We start from the raw sequence: 6,652 nt of genomic DNA, 5'->3' as shown, positions 1-6,652 counted from the left end.
TATGTCTCATTTAACACTTAATTTGATAAACCTTTTAAGTATGATTATTTATCTTTGTTATTCTTTCTTTAGGTTTTCCTTTAATATACTTTTTCTTTACATAATTATTCACACATACACACATACACACCGACACACACACACACACACACACACACACACATATATATATATATATATATATATATATATATATATATATATATATATATATATATATATATATATATATATATATATATATATATATATATACGCACACATACACACACTTAAGCTTATATATAATAATTATCTTTACTTTGACATATTTGATAGGATATTAAGGCATCATAGATTTATGTACATTGCCTACCCTTAAGTTTTCTTTAGATATAGTTTATCTCATAATCATTGATATATATATATATATATATATATATATATATATATATATATATATATAATACCATATCTATAACATAATTATTAGGTTCTTGATATTCATTAGGATATTAGGGCAGAGTAACAACTAAGTACCATGCTTATCCTGAAATTTGGTCAGAATAATGACTAGAAACTAGGTTAATCTAGGGAATAGGCCATCATATCGACTAGGCACAATCATTTTAGTATAACCTTAGGCATTAAAATGACTAGGCATAATATCATTCTTAAAGCTTAGGCAGGGTAACTGCTTGGCATAATATTATCGTAAAGTTTGTATGCAGTTTCACAACTATTGATATGTTACACGTAATAATCTTTTTGTAAAATCATTGAAATAGTTTTATAGCACGTATTATCCCCCATAAAACATTTGAAAACGGTAAAAGTGGAGCCGTAAAACTCACCCTAGAAGTGTGATACATTGATGTAGGGTAGATATAGGGCTCACGACTTCGGAGATCGCCTCGGGATGAAACGACTTCGACCAAAGAGAGAGAACTTTGCTTGAGATGGGTGTGCAGACGGGGTCTGTGGACACCTATATTTATAGCATAGTTTTAAGGTGCGCGCGACGCAAATATCTGTGTGTTACGCATGAGCTTCGTAGATATATCATGGATTCGCCACGTGTCACTCTCTCGCTGGGTCATGTCACCCACAATCTTCGCGAATTTAGGGTCAGAATGCGCGTCGAGCAATACGTGTACCTTGTGCACAAAAATGATTTTGTAAAAATTATATCTCTTGCATGCAAGCTCCGGTCTTAACCCTTTTTATATTTATGTGATGATCTCATCTAGTACTACAACTTTAATTTAGATTATTTTGGCTAGTTTTAACATTCACTTTTTTGCCTAACAGTGGTATGATTTTAATGATTTTATAAAAATCATAGCTTCTTCATTCAGACTCCGTTTTCGGCATTCTTGGTCTTATTGTTCTCACCTCGAGAAATACTATAACTTTCCTTTTGGTGACACTAGCCAAAACACGATCGATTTCTTAATCTTATTTCAATGTTAATAACTATTATTACGCGGTTGATTTTTACTTTTTACAAAAATCATAATTCCTCTAATCGAAGTTAGGTTTTTATGAAGCTTATATCCTTAGAATCATATCGTTGTGTACTTTCCGAATATATTAACCAGCTTAGAAAATGGCACGACTTTTTGGATACTCATTTTTGAGCCTACGAGTCGATTTATCCTTAAATGTAAGAGTATACTCAATCATATTTACTTATAAAAATGAAATATTACATTGATACTTTATTACATTTATTTATTTAAGATAATTTATAATGGTGGTCAGTAACGAAGTTTTCCCAGTTGTTACACTAGGAAAAGCATAGGCTTATAAGAAGACGAGTTGTTATGAAATTAACTAACTAGAGACCATAAAACGCGTTAAAAACACAAATAGGAAGAATAGTACATTCCGAAAAATGCATAAAGATTTAAAAATTTTAAATTTTACCAGTAAAATCTATGCGGAAGTAGTAACGAGTAACCTCATTATAGGACGACAACACGACAACATTAGCATTAGTGGATCCAACGACCATCAAGTCAATGATTGAGCATCAATTAAAAGACATTCTAGGAAATTATGGAGTTGCTAGAAAGGAAGAAAATATCGAGCAAGGAGATAAAGAAGGTAAGCAGATAACAGACACCTACAAGGAGTTTGTCAATAGCAAACCAAGGACCTTATATGGAGGTGAATGAGTAAATAGCTTAATCCACTGGATAAAAGAGATGGAAAACAAGTGTGCAAAGGGATGTAGGGTAAAATTTACAACCTGCACATTTATGGGTAAGGCACTTATCTAGTGGAATGCTCAGGTTAAAACCTTAGGCGTAGACGCAACTTATGCAGTTCTATGGGAAGAATTGAAGAAGTTGATGATAAAAAATTTTTGTTCAAGGGAAGACATGACCTAAGTGGAACATGATTCCACCACTTGACTACAAGAAACACACGCTTAGAAACCTATACCATATGATTTGAGGACCTAACCACAGTATGTCCATAATTGATCGGCTCAGAAAGTGAGAAGATTGAAGCATACATCAAGGGGCTAGCTCCACGAATTCAAAGGATGATATACACATTACCTATAAAGATGCTAGTCAATTAGCCTTTAGTCTAGCTGAACGCGTAAACAGGAGAGAACCATTCGAATCAAGAAAGAGTAAGAAAGGAGTCATGGATTTCAGAAAGAAGTGGGAAGAAGGTTCTAAAGGAGAATCAAGTCGATCCTCATGGAGAAAAGGAGACATTAAGAAGTCCCAAGAAGGATTGCCAATTCCACTGAGAGAATACTTGGGGAATATTTCAAAGTGTGAAAATTGCAGTTATCACCATCAGGGTAATTGTAGAAAACAAGTTTGTGACAACTGCGGTAGAAAAGGACACACTGCCAAGTCTTGTAGAAACTAGCAAAACCAGTGGAGAGATACTTGAAGCAAAGTATCTAGAGGCAATGTAATAATTCTAGGACTACCCCATGAAAACACCTATATAGCGCTTAAGATATTAAGTGAAATGACTAATAATCCTTGAAATGTTTACTTTTGGAGGAAATGTAATATAAAGCACCTATTTATAATACAATTATGTGTAACAACTTTATAAGAATAGTAAGAGTTAATACTTAGGCATGGAGATTAAAATACATAAATCCCTCGAGAAATCCATAACAAAATTAAGAGGAAATAAAACCTAAGCCTAGGTTTTCTCTTGGTATAAAATAAGAATAAATAAACACCAAAAGATGATATTAAAGAATTATAAGTAGAAACAACGTAAACCCCAATATGGGTGATAAAGGGAGAATAAGTTATCCCAACAAAAGGGAAGGATCAGACAAGGATAAGAAATCGGTCTCTCCTAATAAGAAAAACTCTACGGTCTAAATTTTGGGACGAATTGAAAAAGACTTAGAATATGATAAGCATGTAAACACAAGACTTAGCAACCCGACATATGAGAGAAAATCGCTCAAAATATGTGTAAATTGCATAATTAAGTGGAAAAAAAGTTGAGTTAATTATTATAAAGGGTAACATAATAGGAAATTATGTTGCAATGTGATTACAATGATATAAACTTCATAAAAATCTGACTTTGATTGAAGGATTTATGATTTTTGTAAAAAGTAAAATCAACCGTGTACATAAATTTTACAACGTCAAAATAGTATTAAGAGATTGGTTGAGGTTTGACTAAAGTCATTGAAAGGAAAGTTGTAGTACTCCTCGAAATAAGATCTTTGAAGCAAAGATGGATAAAAACAGAGTACGTTCGAAGAAGATTTAACTTTTGTAAAAACATAAAATACGGGCCAAAAACGAAAGTAAGAATTAGCTAAAACAACCTAAAGGAAGGTTTTAGTCCTCATCGATCGCTACACAAATATATAAAGAATGTTAGAAATAAGATTCATACAAGGGAGATATGAATTTTTACAAAATATTAATTGTGCACGTGTCATGCACGCCACGCACGACGTGTATGTCTGACACCCGTATTCGTTGAGATGCGAGAGATGTGGACCACCAAGAAAGTGACCTGTGGCAAGTTCTAAATGGAGCCACAATGCCCATGCACGATGCACATAGATATTTGTGTCGCACGCATGCCAAAATTGACCCTATAAATAGAGGCCTTCACTTCTCTAATCTCCACACCTCAAATATCATATATTCTCTCTGAATCGATCTAAAGTCCTCTTCCTCTTCATGATGGCATGAAACTCCCATTGTAATAGTTAGAGTCTCTTTGATCACACTACTAAGGTGAGTTCACCGCCCCACTTTTAGTGTTTTCAAAATTTTTATGGAGGGCGGGGGGGGGGGGGGGAGAGAATACATGCTATTAAACTATTTCATTGATGTTACAAAAATATTATTATTTGTAATATATCAATAGTTTTGAAAATGCATGGAACATTAGGATAATATTATGTCTGGTAGTTACCCTGCCTAAACATTAAGAATGATATTATGTCTAGCTGTTATAAAGCCTAAGATTACACTAGAGGGTTATACCTAGTTGTTATGCTGCTCAATTCCTTAGAATAATGTAGTATCTAGTTGTTATGTTGGCCAAAATTTAAGGATTAGAATTGTACCTAGTTATTACTCTACCCTAATATCATATCAATATCATAATAATTATTTTATGTATATGATTAAATATATATACGTATCTGAATAATTATGGAATAAAACTATATTAAAGGAAAACTTAAGGATATGAAATGTATTTAGTTGTACACTGCCCTAATATCCTATCAAAGAATATCAATACAAAGATAATTATTATATATAAGGTTAAGTATATATATGTATAATTATGTAAGGAAATTATATTAAAGGTTAAGTATATTTATCACAGCAAGTTGTTAAATGAGACATATTATTCATCCTTTACCCGATTAATATTCAGCTAACCCCGCACATATAATCGTTAATCTTAAGTGAGGGTTAAAGGTATACATAGATCTATATGGGATGACACTCCCACCTGCGGTTGCTAGGTACAACCCCAACAGGCATAACTTTATAGTCTTGCGACGTCTGATGAAGCGTCGTGGCGGGGGAATTTCAAGTCATATAACTCAGTTAAAAAAAATCATTTTAACATTGCTCTCCAACCTTAATTAGTTAAAATAACTAAAGGGGAATGCCTTGATAATAGTCAAAGTATGAAAAGGATAAGGAAAAAGAGATAAAAAAACTATAAAAGGAAAAGTTATAGGATATGCACGAAAGAAGTAATTTATCCTAGGAAAGAAAATGAGATATAAAGTAAATGTTTAAAATATAAAGATATATACTTTCCTAAGTATCTTATCAAATAACTACTCGAAACTAATCGAGTGTATAAATCAAATCACTTCGTGAAAGATGGAAGAAGTGAATCAACTATTAAAGGAAAATATGATAAGTTATGAATTAAAGATAGTAAAAGGAAATACTTCCTAGAAACTGATAGTGTTAGAAAAGTTTCGAAAGTCTATATATTCATAAACAAAGATCCTATATCAAAGAGTACTTTTATATCTATAAAAACTGTGAAATCACCAACATTTTGTTGACCGTTTTCAAAGCCCATGTATTCCTAGGAAACCGAAAGGAGAGAAGATCGTTGCAAGGAAGGACAAGAAGCATGGGACTAGTTAGATTTCGTCATGTGAGAGTCAATGTAATCGTGGGTTGTTAATAAAAGAATTATGTTGTTCGTTTTATGCTTTGTGATTTGAATAATCAATGTACCCTGTCACAGCTCGACGTTTTCGCCACTGGTTGAGGGTGTGACAAGCAGCCTCCACATGACTTATTGTCTTTCCCATAGAAGGTATGATGCTCAATGATGTTGCTTTGTTTAGAGTCCTTTGGTCTTGGTTTTTTCCGACGTCAGATAAAAATCCCTTTTGTCAAGCAGGCATGATGGTCTTGAAGGTTGCCACATCCATCGAGGGTTTCTTATTGGTAGATATCGCTCTCTGTCGATTATGTTCTGCAACTAGATGGTATGAATTTCCTAGACTAGGGATCGACTTTGTTATGAGTATTTGAGTTCTCATGAAAGAAGAAGCGTTATCAAGACCCATAATAAATTCTTAGTATTTTTTCTTATCTTTGAGTTGGCTTATATTCTTTCCGATGTCACATGTACAACAACTACATGTGATTGAGGCGTACGTAGCACAACTTCCATCTTATCCAGTTGCCTTGAAGTTTGGTGTAGTATGAAGAGACTGAAGCTCCATTCTTTTGATTTGAGGTGAATATTTGCTTCAACTCATAAGCCTAAACGACGCTTTCTTTTCCAAATCTTTTGATAAGATCAAACCATATCTCTAAAGATGTGTTAGCCTACTTCACGCTAACCCTAATACAATTTTCCATTGTTGTTGTGATCTATCTCTTCACTACGTGATCACATCACATCCATAACATGTAATCAATGGAGTCCTTCTTGGGTTTCTGGATCAAAACCTTCATTTTTTTGCGAAGATGAAATTCATTATCTCTTGAGACCAATATGCATAATTTAGGTCGGTGAGGGTGTCATTGGCGTGCATCTATTTTGTGTATTCTGATCCATGGATACAGAGCGTTGATATCGAATCTGATGCACCTTCATCTTTCTTTTTTGATGGTTCTGCATCGCCGACCATGGCTGCCGACTTGGTTTTATGGTGTTTAGG

This window comes from Lactuca virosa, chromosome 2 (assembly GCF_052849685.1).
Source record: "Lactuca virosa cultivar CGN04683 chromosome 2, Lactuca_virosa_CGN04683_v6, whole genome shotgun sequence".
NCBI lineage: Eukaryota > Viridiplantae > Streptophyta > Magnoliopsida > Asterales > Asteraceae > Lactuca > Lactuca virosa.
Note: the sequence above shows the minus strand (reverse complement) of the source record.